This window comes from Carcharodon carcharias, chromosome 16 (assembly GCF_017639515.1).
Source record: "Carcharodon carcharias isolate sCarCar2 chromosome 16, sCarCar2.pri, whole genome shotgun sequence".
Lineage (NCBI taxonomy): Eukaryota > Metazoa > Chordata > Chondrichthyes > Lamniformes > Lamnidae > Carcharodon > Carcharodon carcharias.
In genome coordinates, this window is record NC_054482.1 from 16,401,513 (window position 1) to 16,422,337 (window position 20,825).

Genomic DNA, 20,825 nt, shown 5'->3' on the forward strand with positions numbered 1-20,825 from the left:
GAGAGAGCAGGCAGAGTAAAGTTCACGGCACTGTGGGTGGCTCAGCTACACAAGGGGAGAGGAGTAAGAGTGCATGAGGAATAGTGGTAGGAGACTCGATTGTGAGGGGTGCAGACAGGGGCTTCTATGGCCATAGATGTGACTCCAGGGTGGTGTGTTGCCTCCCTGGTGCCAAGGTCAAGGATGTTACAGAATGACTGCAGGGCATTCTGAAGGGAAAGAGCGAACAGTCAGAGGTTGTGGCTCACATTGGTACTAATGACATAGGTAGAAAGAGGGATGAAGTCCTGCAACAAGAATTTAGGATTAAAAAGCAGGACCTCAAAGGTTGTAATCTCTGGATTACTCCCTGTGCCACATGCTAGCGAGTGTAGGAATAGCAGGATAGAGGGGATGAATGCGTGGCTGAAGAGATGGTGCAGGAGGGAGGGCTTTAGTTTTCTGGATCACTGGGTCTGTTTTTGGCAAAGGTGAGGCCTGTACAAGTCGGACAAGATGCACCTGAACCAAAACAGGACCAACATCCTTGCAGGGAGGTTTGTTAGTGCCATTAGGGGGGTTTAAACTAATTTGGCAGGGGGATGGGATACAGAGTGGTGGTACAGTAGAGGGTGAGGCACCTCCAAATATAGAAGAGAAACTAGGGCAGTCTGGAAGGCAGAGTAAATATAGACCTGTTAAAGCACTAGGGAATAATGCAAAGCTAGATCGCATCTATTTAATGTAAATAGTCTTACAAGTAAGGCAGATGAATTAAGGTTATTGATTAACACATGGGAATATAATATTGTTGCTTTAACAGAGACATGGTTGAGGGAAGTGCAGGACTAGCAGTTCAGTATTCCAGGGTATAGAATCTTTAGGCGAGACAGGAGGGGAATGTAAAAGAGGGGGTTGCATTGCACTATTGATCAAGGAGTCAATTGCTGCAGTAAGGAGGGAGGGTGTCTTAGCAGGTTCCTCAAATGAGGCCAAATGGGTAGAACTTAAAAACAAAAAGGGGGCAATCACTTTGCTGTGAGTGTACCTTAGTCCTCCAAACATTCAAGGGGAGATAGAGGAGCAGATATGTAGGCAAATCTCAGAAAAGTGTCAAAATAATAGGGTAATAATAGCAGGGGATTTCAACTTCCCCAATATAAACTGGGATAGTCTTAGTGTGAAAGGCTTAGAGGGGGCAGAATTCTTAAAGTGCATCCAGAAGAGCATTTTGACTCAGCATGTAGAAATTCCTATAAGAGAAGGGGTGGTACTGGACCTAATATTAGGGAATGAAGCTGGGCAAGTGGTAGAAGTGCCAGTGGGGGAGCATTTCAGGGAGAGTGACCATAAATCTGTAAGTTTTAAGGTAGTTATGGAAAAGGACAAAGATGGACCGGAAATAAAGGTCCTGAATTGGAGGAAAGCTGATATCAATATGATAAGGCAGGGTCTGGCCAAAGTGGACTGGGAGCAGCTACTTGTAGGAAAGTCTACATCAGACCACTGGGAGTCATTCAAAAAGTAAATCGTGTGAGTTCAGGGCCAACATGTTCCCATAAAGGTGAAGGGTAGGACCAACAAGTCCAAGGAACCCTGGATTTCAAGGGATGTACAGGATTGGATAGGAAAAAAAGGGAGGCTTATGGCAGATACAGAGGGCTGAAAACAGCAGAAGCCCTAGAGAAGTATAGAAAGTGTAGGGGCGGGAGGGGGGTGGGGGTGGGGGGGGTACTTAATAAAGTAATTAGGAGAGCGAAACACACTGGTGGGCACGATAAAGGAAAATCCCAAGGCATTTTGTAAATATATTAAGGGCAAGAGGGTAACCATGGAAAGAATAGGGCCCATTGGGGATCAAACTGGACATCTGTGCTTGGAGATAGAGGACATAGGTGTTTTTAAATGAGTACTTTTCATCTGTGTTCATAATGGAGGAGGACAATGTAGGCGAAGAAATCATGGAGGGGGACTGTGATATACTTGAACAAGTTAGCATTGAAAGGGAGGAGGTATTAGCAGTTTTAGCAGGCTTAAAAGTCCTCAAGCCCAGATGAGATGTATCCAAGACTGTTGTGTGAGGAAAGGGAGGAGATTGCAGGGGCCCTGACATTAATTTTCAAATCCTCTCTGGCCACATGAGAGGTGCCAAAGGACTGGAGGACAGCGAATGTGGTACCATTATTCAAGAAGAGTAGTAGGGATAAACCAGGTAATTACAGGCCAGTGAGTCTAACATCAGTGGGAGGGAAACGATTGGAAAAAATTCTGAGGGACAGGATTAATCTCCACAGTGTAAGGCTTCAGTAAGGCTTTTGACAAGGTCTCGCATGGGAGAATGGTCAAGAAAATAGGAGCCCATGGGATCAGGGACAATTTGGCAAATTGGACCAAAAATTGGCTGAGTGGCCGGAGGCAGAGGGTGATGGTTGAAGGTTGTTTTTGCAACTGGAAGCCTGTGACAAGTGGTGTACTGCAGGGATCGGTGCTGGGACCCTTGTTGTTAGTAGTGTATATTAATGATTTATATGTGAGTATAGGAGGTATGACACTAAAATTGGTGGTGTCGTAAAATGTGAGGAGGAAAGCCTCAGATTACAGGACATTATAGATGGGCTGGTAAGATGGGCAGAGCTGCGGCAAATTGAATTTAATCCTGAGAAGCATAAGGTGATGCGTTGTGGGAGGACTAACATGGCAAAGGAATACACAATAAATGGTAGGACCCTAGGAAGTAGAGAGGATCAGAGGGACCTTGGTGTACATGTCCATAGATCCCTGAAGGCAGCAGCACAGGTAGATAAGGTGGATATGGGATACTTGCCTTCATTAGCTGAGGCATAGAATATAAGAGTGGGGTGGTTATGCTAGAGCTGTATAAAATGTTAGTTAGCCCACAACTGGAGTACTGTGTGCAGTTCTGGTCGCCACACTATAAGACGCATCTGATTGCACTGGAGAGAGTGCAGAGGAGATTCACCAGGATGTTGCCTGGGCTGGAACATTTCAGCTATGAAGAGAGACTGGATAGGCCAGGGTTGTTTTCCTTAGAGCAGAAAAGGCTGAGGAGGGACCTGATAGAGGTACACAAAATTGTGAGGGGCATATATAGGGTAGATAGGAAGAAACTTTTCCCCTTAGCAGAGGTGTCAATAACCATAGATTTAAGGTAAGGGGCAGGAAGTTAAAGGGGATTTGAGGAAAATTTATTTCACCCAGAGGATGGTTGGAACCTGAAACATAATGCCTAAAGGGATGGTAGAGGCAGGAACATTCACAACACTTAAGAAGTATTTAGATGAGCACTTGAAACACCATAGAATACAGAGCTATGGGCCAAGTGCTGGAAAATGGGATTAGAATAAAGACCGGCCCAGACTTGATGGGCCAAAGGGCCTATTTCTGTGCTGTATAACTCTATGAATCTATAACTGCCCCACCACCGCACCATCGCCATTCTTTCCTCATCTCAAGCCTCATGAGCAGAGATCTCAGGTTCACATTAAAGAAAGCTTAGTCCCAGGTCTTAAACTCTTAGAATGCTTCCTTTGCTTTTAATATGTTTTTAAAAGGATCTTAAGAACTTAAAGAATTTTAGACAGTTTCTGACAGTTGGACATATGACTTTCCTCACTGTTGGCGAGAGATGTTAAATGGGTCTCTCGAGGACAGACATTCTGCGGAGTGAAGAGAAATAATTCTCCTTTTATAGATTTCTTTCAGCCATGGCCCCTTGAGCTAAGGATATCTCTAGGTTCCATCCCTTTCTTAGATTTGTTCATGTTGAGCCTAGTCAGTTTTCAGTTTCTTTGTCTATTAATGGTTTGTGCAATATCAATTGTATTTGAATTGAATTATTGTTAGAATTACATTTTCATTCTGCAAAACTTACACTAACATTCTAATTTGTTTCTGGTTATTGTTTTAGTATGATTTATTACAATTACATTAAGTGCAGGTAATTAGTTTTAACATTCAAATTAGTACTGAATGTGATTCAAACATTAATGTTCTTTCAGAACTAAAACTTATTTCATGAAATGATTATTTTTAAAGAAAAGATGCCCACCGTTTTTTTATAAATAATCTCTTCTCCCACCCCAACAGTCCCAGCAGACTCCAGTTGCATCCGGACACATGGCTGACTTAATACCAGTCGCTGTCAATGCATATCGATATCCACACATCCTCTTCTTCACCAAGACTACCTACTTCCAAAAACGGATGCTGCCAGTCTCACACCAGGTCCCATTCTCCCATTACCCCTGTGCTCACAGATCTACACTGACTCATCATCCAGCAACAGATCAATTTTAAAATTCTCACTCTTGTGTTCTGCACTACGAGCTTGTCGCTGATACAGCTTTGTAGCCCAGGTACAAACTCACAGATCTAGGTGACCTAGATGCCAACCCTGATACTTGACATCTCCCTCATGGCCTCACCCCTCCCTAACTCTGTAACCTGCTTTGGCCCTACAGCCTACTGAGATCCCTGTGTTCCTCAACTTCTGCCATCTTGTGCAATCCCAATTTCCTCCCCCTCACCGGTGGTCACTGTGCTTTCAGTTGCCAAGGCTGGAATTCCCTACTTAAACCTCTCTACCACTCTCTCCTTTTTTAAGATACTCCTTAAAGCCATCTTTTGTCACCTCTACTAATATGTCCTTAGGTTGCTTGATGTTAAATTTTGTTTGATAACGCCCTTGTAAAGTGCCTTGGGATGTTTTACTTGTTAAAGGTGCTGTATAAATGTTATATGTGTCCTGTTATTATCACATTCTGCTTTCTTACTTTAATACCACCATCAGCACCTCCTGTAGCCTATACCACCACCATTAACACCCCCTTTGTCCTTTTGCTCATGACATCTTTGTCAATCTCTCCTTTGCTCCCACCTATTGTGGCCTTCTGTCCAGCTTCACCTGCTCTGCTCCCCTGAACTAGTATAAATGTCATCACATTTTTATTTCTCTTTAGCTCTGGAGAAGAGTCATACGGCCTCGAAACGTTAACTCTGTTTTTCCCTCCACATGTGCTGTTAGACCTGCTGAGTTTTTCCAGCTTTTTCCATTTTTGTTTCAGATTCCCAGCATCTGCAGTATTTTGCTTTTATCCATTCTTTATGTATGTTTCTGGGCAATGAGGGTCAACAAGCCATTCACCAACATAAGTGATCACAACAGGGTCCTATCTTGCCCTTACCTGTCAGCTGGATGTGCTCATTTCCCTGCTTCAGTCACAATGATAACAATAGGGGGTGGGATTTTTTCTGCACATTCCCGGGAGCTTTCATTCTTATCTATTCAGCCGTATAGCTTTTCTTCCTGCTTCTCTTTTGAGAAAGCCAATTAAACTAAATTAGGAAAAACAAGAGACCTTTTCTTCCTGCATCCACACTATTATCTCTGAAATCCACCACCCACACCTGCCCCCCACTCAATTTACTCTTTGTTGTAGTATGGGTTCTTTAGATGTCTCAATGATGAGATTTTAAGAATTACTTATTTAAAAATGAACACTTTATTGTTAACATTTAACTATTTATAGATCCCAGATTACTGTCATGCATGATGTTGTTGCTACCTGCATGGAGGCTGTTTCCAGAGTGTTCTCTCGAGACTGTTCTCTCAGTCTATTACCATGTGGCTCTATACATCATACTGTGGGTGATGCGATTCTCCAGTCCCACATTAATACAATGGCATGCAGGTACATACAACATCCACCCAATTTCTCATCTACATGGCCCTCTGAGGGACATCATCACATGTTCCACATATGTACTGATGAAGCCCAGTTCTACCTAACCTTCATCTTTCTCAACCTTTCCACAGTGTCTAATTTGTCACACTGCTGGCCAGAAATTTTACCCAACTAAATATTGGGAAGACAAATGTTATGTCTCTGGGTCCTACCATAAAATCTGTTCCCTAGCGATGGGCACAGTCCCTCTGGCTGGCAACTGTCTGAACCAAACCATTCATAGAGTTGGTGTTGCACTTGAATCCAAGGCTGGTTTCCAAACACATACCCTGCATCACTAAAACTGCCATTTCCACCTCTCTAACATTGCCTGACTATGCCCTGCTGTTGGATCCTGTGGCCTTGGTTTGTAGGGGCTAAAGGATCCAGGTTGCATGCTTGTTTTGGGGTGACCGAGTCGGTACAGAGACAGAGAACATCCAGAGATCGTTGTTAGAATAAACACATACTGTTTATTTGCAAACTAAACTCAGCAGCTATACTTGTGTGTTCACAACATAAAACTCTCTTCACTCAGTGTCTAACTCAAGACTGAGCATAGAGATAACCCGCTCTATGCTGACATTGGATATTAAAATCATGTGACCTTACATTACAATGCTTGTCTTAAAGGTATATTACATCTCAGGTTACTACCCCTTTGCTGAAAAATACATTTTACAATTTTTCAATGTATCAAGTTATTTACACAGATCAATTATTTACAAAGTCAGTCTCTCTGGAGGTTGCTTTATGCGTGTAGAACGTCTCAGCTCTACAGCTTCTGAAGTTTGCTTTGGAATCTCCCTTACTGAAGTCACCTGAGCATCTGGTCCTACAGCAGGTACCTGTAAATTTGTTTCTTCAACTCTTTCAGGTAGCCGACCCTTCAAATACATATGTACTTGGTTGAGTTCTCTCAACAGGAAATGTTGATTCAGTCTCGAACGCTGGTGGAATCACTTCTGGATATTTGATTTCTCCACTTCGTATATGATCCGCATGTCTTCTTACTATTTGCTTACTATTATTCTTACCAACTTTCATGTGGTACGAAAGAGTTCCGTTATGGCACTTATTTCACTGAACAACCATGCTGGTCCTTCTCTAAAATTTTTTACAAATACTTTCTCTGCCACATTAAATTTTCTGTCCCAACTGTGACAATCATGTCCCATTTTCTGCCTTTCCTGCTTTCTCTCTACATTCCCCCCAAAGTTTGGCATGATTAGGCTCAGTCTCGACCGGAGACGGTACATCATCAACAATTCAGCAGGCATTACACCTGTTGTCGAATGAGGGGTGGTCCTATAATTGAAAAGAAATTGTGCTAATTTAGCAACAATCGAATCTCCAGATAATTTCTTCTTACCAGATTTGAATGTCTGAACTGCTCTTTCGCGAGTCTGTTTGAAGAAGGGTGGTATGGAGATGTTTCCGCATGAACAATACCATTGAGGCATGTAAATCAGCTAACTTCAGCACTTGTGAATACTGTTCCATTATCTGATACTAGCACTTCAGGTAATCCATTTATAGCAAAGCTTTGTCGTAGCACGTCTATTGTCGCTGAAGATGTGGTGACTTCACTTTGTATACATCCATCCATTTTGAATGAGAATGCATCTATGATAACAAGAAACATTGTTGCCATAAAAGGTCCCACATAGTCAATGTGTACTCTTCCCATGGTCTTTCTGGCCACTCCCAGGGGTATAACAGCGCTGCTGCAGGTATTTTTTGTACTTGTTGACACTGCATACAGCTTCTCACTAAATTTTCTATTTCTCCAACCATTCCCTGCCACCAGATATAGCTACATGCTATTGCCTTCATTTTGGAAATTCTTGGATGTGCACTGTGAAGTTCAGATAATAATGGCTTTCGTCCTTTTGCAGGAACGATCACATGAGCTCCCCACAATAAAATATCTTCTTGGCTCTTTACCTCGTATCTTCTCTGGAAATACGGCTTCATTCCATCAGATTCTTGTGTTTGTGACCAACCGTAAAGAACTTGACTTCTCACTTTGGATAAGACTAGGTCTCAGTTCATTCAATCTTTAATTTGTTTTGCACAAATCGGTGATGAGTCCAGGAAGTTCAATAACAATACGTATTCCCGAGGAATTGGAACATCCTCGTCTTTTACTCGCAAAGGTAAAAGACTGAGCTCATCAGCGTTTGCATTTTGACTTCTGGGTCTGTGAATAAAAGTATACGCTGCCAAGATCAATATCCATCTTTGTACTCTTGCTGATGTTATAGGAGATATAGCCTTCTCTTTGCTGAATAGTCCTAATAATGGTTTGTGGTCTGTTATAATAATGAAATGACAACCATGTACACATATAAAAACAAAAAAACTGCGGATGCTGGAAATCCAAAACAAAAACAGAATTACCTGGAAAAACTCAGCAGGTCTGGCAGCATCGGCGGAGAAGAAAAGAGTTGACGTTTCGAGTCCTCATGACCCTTCGACAGAACTTGAGTTCGAGTCCAGGAAAGAGCTGAAATATAAGCTGGTTTAAGGTGTGTGTGTGAGGGGCGGAGAGATAGAGAGACAGAGAGGTGGAGGGGGGGGTGGTGTGGTTGTAGGGACAAACAAGCAGTGATAGAAGCAGATCATCAAAAGATGTCAACGACAATAGTACAATAGAACACATAGGTGTTAAAGTTAAAGTTGGTGATATTATCTAAACGAATGTGCTAATTAAGAATGGATGGTAGGGCAATCAAGGTATAGCTCTAGTGGGGTTTTTTAATAATGGAAATAGGTGGGAAAAGGAAAATCTTTATAATTTACTGGAAAAAAAAAGGAAGGGGGAAACAGAAAGGGGGTGGGAGCTCACGACCTAAAGTTGTTGAATTCAATATTCAGTCCGGAAGGCTGTAAAGTCCCTAGTCAGAAGATGAGGTGTTGTTCCTCCAGTTTGCGTTGGGCTTCACTGGAACAATGCAGCAAGCCAAGGACAGACATGTGGGCAAGAGAGCAGGGTGGAGTGTTAAAATGGCAAGCGACAGGGAGGTTTGGGTCATTCTTGCGGACAGACCGCAGGTGTTCTGCAAAGCGGTCACCCAGTTTACGTTTGGTCTCTCCAATGTTTGGTCTCCTCTACATTGGAGAGACCAAATGTAAACTGGGCGACCACTTTGCAGAACACCTGAGGTCTGTCCGCAAGAATGACCCAAACCTTCCTGTCGCTTGCCATTTTAACACTCCACCCTGCTCTCTTGCCCACATGTCTGTCCTTGGCTTGCTGCATTGTTCCAGTGAAGCCCAACGCAAACTGGAGGAACAACACCTCATCTTCCGACTAGGCACTTTACAGCCTTCTGGACTGAATATTGAATTCAACAACTTTAGGTCGTGAGCTCCCTCCCCCATCCCCACCCCCTTTCTGTTTCCCCCTTCCTTTTTTTTTCCCAATAAATTATAAAGATTTTCCTTTTCCCACCTATTTCCATTATAAAAAAAACCCCACTAGAGCTATACCTTGAGTGCCCTACCATCCATTCTTAATTAGCACATTCGTTTAGATAATATCACCAACTTTAACTTTACCACCTATGTGTTCTATTGTACTATTGTCATTGACATCTTTTGATGATCTGCTTCTAACACTGCTTGTTTGTCCCTACAACCACACCACCCCCCCTCCACCTCTCTGTCTCTCTATCTCTCCGCCCCCCACACACACACCTTAAACCAGCTTATATTTCAGCTCTTTCCTGGACTCGAACTCAAGTTCTGTCGAAGGGTCATGAGGACTCAAAACGTCAACTCTTTTCTTCTCCGCCGATGCTGCCAGACCTGCTGAGTTTTTCCAGGTAATTCTGTTTTTGTTTTTTTTTGACAACCATGTACATATTGATGAAACTTTTTAACAGCGAAAATGATTTCCAGGGCTTCTTTTTCAATTTGTGAGTACTTTTTCTCTACAGTACTAAGTGTTCATGATACATTTTCTATAGGTCATTCTGATCCATCATCCATTCCATGGGAAAGCACTGCTCCCACTCACAAGGCATTATGGAGCGCACATTAAAGCAACCCTTTCTTTGTATCAAAATGTACTAGCAGTGTAGATGACTGTAACAACTGTTCCACTTTTGTGAAAGCTTCTTCTTGTGGTGTTGCCATGATCATCTCTGGTTTTTCTTGAGCAAGCAATACAGGGGTGCCAGTTCTGTCGACAAATTAGACAAGAAACGTTCATAGTAATTGATCATCCCCATGAATGATTTCAGTTCGGATGTATTCTTTGGCTCTGGGGCTTCTTTAATAGCTTTCACTTTTTCTTCAACTGGATGTAGGCCTTGTGAATCTACCTTGAGACTGAAGTAAGTTATTTCTTTTTCCTGGAATGTGCACTTTTCCTTTTTCAATCTCACTCCAAACTGCGAAAAACATTTCAGAGCTTCTTCCAAGTTCATCAAATGTTCCTTTTCAGTGAGTCCAGTCATGAGCACATAATCCAAATAAACTACAATATGGAGCAGTGCCTGTATAAACTTTCCATTGTTCTTTGGAATACGGTGCAAGGAGAAGATACGCCAAATGGTAAATGGTTGTATTGATATAATTCCTTGTGTGTATTTATAGTGACAAACTACCAGGCTGCCTTCTCTAATTCCAATTGCTAGTAGGCATGGCTCATGTCTAACTTCATGTAGGCCTTTCCACCTGCCAGTTTAGCATAAAAATCTTCTATTTTAGGTATGGGATGTCTATCCATTTTTGTCATTTTGTTAACTGTTAATTTATAGTCCCCAAATATTCTAATGCCTCAGTCAGGTTTGAGAACAGGTACAATTGGAGCTGCCCACTCTGAAAATTTTACTGGTTGTATCACTTCCAGTTTTTCTAATTTGTCCAGTTTGACATCTACCTTATCTCACATTGCATAATGTTCTTGTCTTCATGAATCTTGGGGCTGCCTCTGGATCTACCTCGATTTTTGTTTGTAGCCCTTCAATTTTTCCACGCTCTTCCTTGAAAACTGAAGCATATTTTTGTAATAACTGTGAAAGCCCATTGGTTCTCAGCTGGATTTCAATCCATTCCAATTAAATTTCTTTCAGCCAGTTTCATCCAAGGAGACTAGGTCCCTCTCCTGCTACTACCATCGAGGGTAATCTCACTGTTTGACCGTCATAGCTTACTGCGTCTTTTACATATGTCCTTGGCTTGTATGTCTTCTCCTGTTTTTCATCAGTTCCTTCTAAATTCAACTTACATTCTCCATGATTCAGGTATGCTCACTGATCACCATAGTGGCTGCTCCAGTATCCACTTCCACTCTGAGAAGCTTCACATTCTCTCTCATGGTTACATAGATAGGCTCTGTTCTTCCTACCTTTAAATTATACAGCGAATAGATATCAGCATCTATTACTTCGGGCTTTTCAACACCGTTTATCTCATTGAGTTTTTGCTTTTGTCTGAAAGTTTGCCTGATTCTATCTTTACAAGGTCTCACAAGGTGCCCATTTCGATGGCAGAAGAAACATATAATCTTTTTAAACTGTTTTTCATTACAGGGATATCTGTTTCTGCCTCTGTCACTATTATGCCATGTTTTTGCTGCAATGTTTTCCTTTTTAATTTGTCTGCTAGCGGTGGCTGCTTTCCACTTTGGAACAAAGCTCTGCACTTTCGCACTCTTTTTGGTTGAGTCTCCCCTCCCAACATGGAGGACGGCACCATTTTGCGCTCCTGGAATGGCTTCTGAGTCTCGCACTGCACCTTCCATTGCCAGAGTGATTTCCAATGCCTTCTGAAAATCTAGATTTGATTCAGCCAACAATCTCTTCTGAGTCGTGTTTTTGTTTATTCCGCACACCAAACGATCTCTAAGCATATCATTAAAGAAGTACCAAACTCGCAGTATTCAGTTAATTGCTTCAGACTTGCCACATAACAAGCGACTGTCTCCCCTGCAGCTCTAATTCTTGAGTTAAATTTAAACTGTTGCACCGTCACCGACGGCTTGGGCTGGTAATAATTTTTTTTACGAGGTTCACTAAATCATCAAAACTCTTCGAGTCTGGGCCACTGGACGCCAACAGATTGTGAATTAGTCCGTATGTCTTACTGCCACATGTGGACAGATAGATCACTTGCTTCTTCTCCTCCCCCACAATGTTGTTCGACTGGAAGAAGAATGCGAGGCGTTCAACATAGTGAGACCAGTCGTCCAAGGTCAGATCGAAAGGCTCCACCCTTCCAAATTGCAGCACACTCTGAGGGGATTACTTTGACGCTCAGAAGGAAATTTTCTTTTACTCAGAGCTACCGTGTGGGGTACAGCCCCATTTCGATTATCCTGGATCCAGCATTTTTTCGCACTTTTTACCTAGCTTTTTCCATGATTTTTCATGCTTTTACTCTTGTTGCCAGTTTTTTAGATCCAGTGGCCTTTGTTTTTAGGGGCTAAAGGATCCGTGTTGTACGCTTGTTTCGGGCTGGCTGAGTTGGTACGGAGACAGAGAACATCTGGACATTGTAGTTAGAATAAACACATGCTGTTTATTTACTCTGCAGCTACACTTGTGTGCTCACAACATAAAACTCTGTCTTCACTCATCAGTGTCTAACTCAAGACTCTCTCACATAGAGGTAGCCTGTGCTACTCTGTTATTGGATATTAAGATCATGTGACCTTACATTACAATGCTTGTCTTAAAGATATATTACATCTCAGATTACTACACCTGCTTCAGATTATCTGCTGCTGAAACCCTCATCTAGACCTTAAGGCTGCCTCTAGATTTGACAATGTACTCATAACTGGTCTCCCATCTTCCACCCTCCATAAACTTAAGGTCATCCAAATCTCTGCTGCCCATGCCCTAACTCGCACCAAGTCCTGTTCACCTATCACCGCTTTGCTCGCTGACCTTCTTTGGCTCCCAGTCCAGCAACATTTCAAATTTAAAATTCTCATCCTTATTTTCAAAACTCTCCACGGCTTTGCCATTCCTATGTCTGTAACCTCCACCAGGCCTACAGCCCTCCAAGATCTCTGTGTTCTTCCAAATCTGGTCTCCTGAGCATTTCCAATATTTTAAATGCTCCACCACTGGCAGCCACGTTTTCAACTGCTTAGGCCCCAAGTTCAGGACTTAATCTCCCTAAATCTCTCCATCTCTGTTTCGTCCTTTAAGTGGCCGGTTAAACTCACTCTTTGGTCAAGTTTTTGATCTGCCCCAGTATCAGCCGAATGGGTTGAATGTTTTAACACTCCTGTAAAGCACCTTAGGACATTTTGCTATGTTAAAGAGGCTATATAAATGCAAGATGTTGTAGTTTTTGTAGCAGTCAAACCTGGTGGACTGTGCACAAGAGCAGAACACCCAGGACCCTGGTTCCTCTGGTCAACTGTGGTTAAATTGGCAGTTCTCTTGTCCCTGAGTGCAAAGATTCTGGGTTCAAATCCCATGCCAGTACTTGAGCGCAAAATTCAAGGCTGACACTCCTGGTGCAGTACAGAGGGAGCACTGTACTGCCAGAGGTTCCATTAAACTGAAGCTCTAATTTCCTCGCTTAGTTGGACATAAAAGATCCCATGGCACTATTTCGAAGAATAGAAGGAGAGTTCTCCCTTGTCCCTTAACCAATATTTATCCCTCAATCAACATAATAAATACAGGTGATCTGGTCATTATCACACTGCTGTTTGTGCGAGCTTGCTGCGCACAAATTGGCCACCGCGTTTCCTACATTACAACAGTGACTACACTTCAGAAGTACTTCATTGGATGTGAAATGCTTTAAGACATCCAGTGGCCATAAAGTGTGCTATATAAATGTCTTCCTTTCTTGTGAGCGTTCACTTGTCTATTTTGCTGTTTGATAATGACTACAGATACAAAGCCATCTGGTTCCATGATTAACAAGAGCATTTTTCCTTTTATACAAACTAATCAAAGTTCCTTTTTTGATCCTCCAGGTATCTGATGTGTGTGGGAATCAGTCAGTATGCTGGACAGCTTTCAACCTAAGATACTGAGAAAGTCAGAGTTTCTGGTTCCTGACATGGTGTGCATACTCTCGCACCATATGGATTTGCTGTAGTCTGGAGAATCTAGATACTGCTCTGCCATTGCTAAGGCTTAATATGCATGTGGGTGGAGCTGCAGCTTCATCAACTGAAACAGCTCAGCTTGCCAACAGTCAAGTACGAGGAACATAAAGGCATGCAGGACCATAGGAGGCCTTTGGCTCAACCATGCCTGCAATGCCTTTTTAAAGAACTGTCGAGTTGTTCCCACTCCCCTGCTCTTTCTGCTCTAGCCCTGCAAGCTTTTCCTTTTTAGATAATAATCTATTTTTCTTTTAAAAATCACCATTGAATTTTCTTCCACCACCCTTTCTTGCCACGTAAAAAAAATTGTTCTTCCCACCTCCTCACTAGTAAGCTGGTCCATCTGTGACCACCAGCCCAATGAGTGCATTGGGAAGTGATGGGGTCTGCTCCTCATTATTGATTAATGAGTCCATTAACGAGCCAAGCTGGCTGGCTGGCTTCTCATCAGCAGTGCTCTAGAGCGCTGTTAATCCACCTGACTCGTGTGTCAGATTACTGAGTCTGTCACAGAGGTTTGACTCTGCTGTCACCTTCCATTGCCAGGTATCGCCTGCAGCCAAGCCAACGACAAAAAAAAACCTCCTCCGGTCCTGCATGCTTTTACGTTCCTCGTACCTGACTGTTGGCAAGGTGAGCTGTGTCAGTTGATGAAGATGCAGCTCCACCCACATGCATACTAAACCTTAGCTATGGCAGAGCAGTATCTAGATTCTCTGGACTACAGCAAATCCATATGGTGCGAGAGTATGCACACCACGTAGGAACCAGAAACTCTGGCTTTCTCAGTATCTTAGGTTGAATGCTGTTTAGCATCTCTCTCGAAGGAGGATTTTTCATACTTGGTAATTTAACAACTGCCTAACACAGGTTAGAATCCTAGCATTCTTTAGAAAGTAATAGGATTCTTTCCATTTCCTTCTGTTTGTGTTTGTTAAAGCTAGCATATTTCTGCTACTAATAAACATACACTGCCACCCTGTGAAGTCTAGTGAGAAACTTGATCACTTTGGTATCCTCTTACTCTATGACCTGAGCTCCCCTGTGAATTGAATCTTGCTCAATAGTAATGGAGACATATATCTGTCTGTTCTACATCCTCCAGCAGACCCATTTATTCAGCAGTTAACCGTTGGATCACATTGAGCACATCTAGCTTTACTTTGTTTGCATTATTTTTTAACCCCTTACAGATGGTAGGCTTTCTGAACTTTAGCTAATTCAGTGTTGATGTAATTAGCTCCACAGTTTCTGTATTGCCGCTGTGGGGTGTGTCACAGGGACTGCCCATTTATTTGAAACGAATCCTTGAGTGATAAATCCATGACATGTCTTTGTCTAATACATTAGTCTCTGATGTGTTCTGTTTGAGATTGTTATTATTTTCCCCCTTCTGCTCATTACGGTTCTGTGGAGGCTGTCAATTCTTTATCCATGAGACTGGACAGTGAATGTTTGCAGTCTATACAAACAAGACAGCCTCACAGAGGAGCACAAACCTGTATTCATTCAGCACCTCCTGACTGGTTAGTATGTAAAGGCAAAAGCTGTTTTATCTTGTCATTCGTTAGCTCTGAGGCCAATTGCAGCACCTCAGCCACAGGCTGAGATTTGCTATTGCAACACTGAACAGGAATTGAATGTGGGTCCCTCCAGGTTTATAGTGCTGCCACGTGATACACATCCCACTGAATCATTAGGGGAGAACCAGCAGTCTTCAATACAAAAACAGAATTACCTAGAAAAACGCAGCAGGTCTGGCAGCATCGGCGGAGAAGAAAAGAGTTGACGTTTTGAGTCCAACAGAACTGAGTGAATCTTAGGAAAAGGGTGAAATATAAGCTGGTTTAAGGTGGGGGTTGGTGGCTGGTGGTGTGGTTGTAGGGACAAGCAAGCAGTGATAGGAGCAGATAATCTCTGAAGGGTGAAAGTTACCATGATGTTTGGGAAAATTGCCTGAAATTGGTTGAAAACTAGATGCCAGTTTACCTAAACTCTCAGAAGGTCGTAACATTCATTTGCATCTCCTTGAACCCTCTTCCTGCCCCAACTAACTCCACTCCCCAGCCCCCCCACAAGGTGCAATAAACACCATCTCCTGGTGTACAGGGTCTCCAGCACCTCCCTCATGCAACCATGAACTGTGAGATATTGGCAATATCACTTCAGCCTAGAAGGACCCATTGCCATATAAATTAAGAGGCCACTGGCAGCGCCATCTTCACCCTGTTGTGTGGCTCTAGCTCCGGTAGTAGGAGGTGGCACGGTTCAGTGACCTGGGTGAGAAATAGCCACCTCGGACATTGCTCCTGAATAAACTGGAGCTGGGAGAAGTTTTTTTCCTGACAAGCTTTCCAACTCCGCTAGCCTCCTTGTCAGTATCCAACACCAATCCTTTTGTGAATCCAACAACTTTCCTGAACTCTGTCTACAACAGCAAATACAATTCTTCCACTCACTCTGCAGCAGCAACAGAAAGCCAAAACCACATTTCCTGTAAGTCCCAGGCTGATGCCTTTAAGTAACACTCCCTGGTGCAGCTGAACACATGTACAGCTTAGAATGTTCAAGGGAGGCTGTTAACAGGGCACACGAGGTCCAAAATAGAAGGTCATGTGCTATATCAGCACTAGCCACTGTTTGATGCCTGCTCACTCTGTATGCTTGGCGCACTTGCCCCAGTACTCTCACGACTGTGGCGTGCTATGCAGAAGCAGCCCCAGTTAACATTTTTGGAGGTCCCCAGCTTCTGTAGCAGTGACACCAGTGGCACTGCGGAGTAACATTTTGCAGCCGAACGATCCCATGGCACTATTTTAAAGACAAGCTCGTCGGTGTTTTGGCCAATACTTGTTCTTCAAGCAGCATCACTAAAAACACTTTATTTATCTCATTGTTTGTGGAACCCAACTGTGAGCAAATTGATCGCCGTGTTTCCTAAGTTTGAAGTGACTACACTGGAAAGGGACCTAATTGGTTGCTTTGGAACATCCTGAATACAGCACTGTATAAATGCAAGTTCTCTCCTTCAGTGCACACCACAACAACATTAGCTGTCAGCTTCCTGCAAATGCTGGCAAAACAAATCTGTTTGAATTATGTCTATTTAACATTGGTGCTGTTTCACCAATTATACAAGCACTTAGTATGTTCTGCAGCTAGTGGTAAAATTAATGCCTGTCCTTAACTCTGGCACAGATTTGTAGAGGCTTGTATCAGTCCTTTTTGCATGGTTCATGCAGATTGCACAAAACAGGAAATTGTTTGAATTCCAGAATTTCATAGCTCCAATTTTAAACACTCATCCGGGCTGAGATCCTGGAAATGCATCGGAGAATTTATTTGCAATTGATTTTCAACAGCCCCAGAAGAATGAGGGCACTTAAACACGTTGCAAATTCTATTGAGGTGCAATTTGTATTATGTCATACACTTTGCTTGCAGCAGTGCATTTAGTTCTGGGCACCACACGTGAGAAAAGACACTACCTTGGAGGTAGCGCAGCACAGCTTAACCAGAATAGCAGGGCTTGAAGAGTTCAATGATTAAGAAACGTTTCATAAACTTGTCATGTATTCCTTTGAGTACAGAAGATTGAGGGACGATCTAACCCAATGGTTTTCAAGCTTTTCTGGTTGAATCACAGGGCAGAATCTTTCTGCTCCCACCAAGGCAGATTTGAAGGCTTGACTGGAAGCTAACTCGGACATGTAGCGAGTTGGCAGGTGATCTTGTCAACAACTGCATTGTTGGGTGGCTAATAATTAGCAGTTAAGAGAATAGCCAGGAGCAAGAGCATATCTTCCCCAAGAACATCCTGGCATTTCAACAGCCTTCTACTAAGTGCCAAGCCTGTCAGCTCCATGAGGACAGCCTCCCGGTAGCAGGCCGGGGAGGGGGATGGGAGGTGGGGGGAGGAGCAGGGGGTGCGTCACCAGAAGCAGAAGATCATACCATGATGACAGGGCTGCAGGTGGGAAAGGCCTCACTTGTAGCCCTGAAGATTCCTTCGGATGGTGTTTCCACACCCTTCTGAGGGGCTTATCTGCTCTGGCTTTCATCATGTTTGAATCTTATGGAAGCTTCCGAGGGGATCTCCTGGGCCTGCAGTCTCAGGAACTCTCCTGCTGTCTCCTCTGATTCTTGATCCTTCTGCCAATGGGAAATGTTTCTATCTACTCTGTCCGGTCCCCTCATGATTTTGAACACCTCTATCAAATCTCCTTTCAACCTTCCCTTCTCCAAGAGGAACAGTTCCGGCTTCTCCAATCCATCCATGTAACTGAAGTTCCTCATCTCTGGAACCAGTCTCATAATTTTTTTTTGTCTGCACCGTCTCTGAAGCCTTCACATCATTCCTAAAGTGTGGTCCCCAGAACTGGACACGATACTCCAGTTGAGGCCAAATCAATGTTTTACAAATGTTCATCATAACTTCCTGCTTTTGCACATTGTGCCTCCATTTATAAAGTCCCATATGTTTTTTTTAACTGCTTTCTCAAGCTGCCCTGCTGCTTTCTGAAGGGACTCAATAGGGTAGACACTGACAGGTTGTTGCCACTGGTTGGGGATTCTAAAACACGGGGCACAGTTTCAGGATAAGGGGCTGATCATTTAGGACTGAGATAAGGTCAGATTTCTTCACTCAGAGGGTTCTGAATCTTTGGAATTTTCTACCCCAAAGGATTATGGATGCTTCATCATTGAATATATTTAACGCTGGGATGGATAGATTTTTGGTATCTCAGGGAATCAAGGGATATGGGCGGGAAAGTGGAGTTGAAGCCCAAGATCAGCCATGATTGTATTGGATAGCGGAGCAGACTCAACAGGTCATAGAGTCTACTCCTGCTCTGATTTCTTGCATTCTTGTGTTCTTTCACATATTGTGCACGTACACCCCCAGGACTGTACCCCCTTCTTGACAGGAGCCCAGAAAGAACTTGAGACCAGGGACAGAGCAGGGAGACGACAGGAGCCTGGAGAGAGCAGTAGTCAAAGAGAGCAGGAGCCCGGAAAGAGCAGGAGTCCAGGGAGAGCGTAGGAGCCTGGAGAGAACAGGAGCCCAGCGAGTGCAGGAGTACAAGAGAGTGCACTAAAGAAGCACGGGAATAACAGGAGTCTGGATATGGGGAGGTGGGAGCAAGTCTCAGGTCACTAGCCACTCGCTTACTTGACGGGTCACCTGTCCATGGGCTGACCCTGTCTGTCAGACCCCAGGAATGTCACTGATCTAATCAAGGCATTTAAAATGATGAAGGAATTTGATTGGTTCAATTGAGAGAAACTGGTGGCAGAATCCAGAACAAGGAGGCAGAATCTTGAAATTAGAGCTAGGTTGTTGAGGAACAAAATCAAGAAACAAAACTTCACATAAGGGTCAATAGCAATTTGGAACTCCCTTCCTCAAAGCATTGTGGATGCTCGGTCAATTGAAACTTTAAAGGCTGAGATTAATAGATTTTTGTTTGATAATGTTATCAAGGAATATGGAGCAAATACGTATAAGTGGAGTTGAGGTACAGAGCAACCAACTGAATGATGGAACAGGCTCAAGAGATTGAATAATCTATTCTATGTTTTAGTAGCAGTACATATGAAGTCTTTAGAAAACAAGGTGTGGAATGGATCTCACAGTAGCTGTAGTTTTGTGCAGGCCTTAGCAGAAGAGAAGAAACCCTGTAAAACAAGGTTTTAATCTGAATTATTAATGTCCTAAAGTAGCTCATGAGCACAAGTAAGGAAGAAGTGTAATAGAGACTTGGACTAGGCAATTGTGACACAGGGAATGAGAGAGGAAGCAAGGCACCAGAACATAAGAAATAGGAACAGTCGGCCATTTGGCCCTTCAAGCTTGCTGCAGAAATCCAAACGATCATGGCTGATCTTCTAATTCAACTTGCCAAGCCCTACCTTGAATGTACTCAAAGATTGAGCATCCACAGCAAATGGAGAAACCCAAGGATTCATAGCCCCCAAACTGAAGAGATTTATCCTTTTCCCAATCTTAAATGGCAAACCCTTTATTTTGTGACTGTGACTCTGAGTTCCAGGCTCCTTAGCCAGGGGAAACATCATCTCAGCATCTACTGTCAAACTGTCAAGCCCCTAAAGAAATTAAATGTTTCAATGAGATAACCTCTCATTCTTCTAAACTCTATTGGAAAATTGGCCTAGACTACTTGATCTCTCCTCAAGGACAATCTTCTCATCCCAAGAATCAGTCCAGTGAACCTTCGTTTGCAGTTCCTTGAAGACAATCATATCCTTCCTTGAGCAAGGAGACCAAGACTACATACAGTACTCCAGGCCTGGTCTCATTAAGGGCCTACATAATTGCCTTAAGATTTCTTTATTCTCACCCTCTAATCCCTTTGTAACAAAAGCTAACATACCATTTTATTTCCTAGTTGGTTGCTAATTACCTGCATGTAAACTTTATAGGAATTGTACGTAAGAACACCTAAATTCATCTGAATATCCACATCTCCTGGCCTTACCTTATAAAGATCTTGCTGCTTTTCTATTTTCTATATCAAAGGTGATAACTTCAGTTTTCCATATTATATCCCATCTGCCATATACTTTCCACTCACTTAATCTATCTATATCACTTTTCAGATTCTTTGTGCCTCCTCACAGCTTGCTTTCCTACCTAGCTTTGTATCATTAGTCAACAAGGATACATTACACTTGGTCCCTTCATCTAAATCATTAACATAGATTGCAAGTATGAGGCCCAAACACTAATCCTTGTGACACCCCACTAGGTACGGTCTGCCCACTGAAAAATTAAAGGTGTTCTTTCCTTTAACCAGTCCGTAATCCATGCAAATATATTACCCCTAATCCCTTGAGCCCTTATTTTGTGCAACAACTTCTTATCTACCCTGCTAGTTACAATTTCAAAAAGCACAAACAGATTTGTCAAAAATGATTTCCCTTTCATAAATCTAGCATTTTACTGATATCAGGCTAAACTGATATAGTGTTCCCCATTTTTTCGCTCTCCC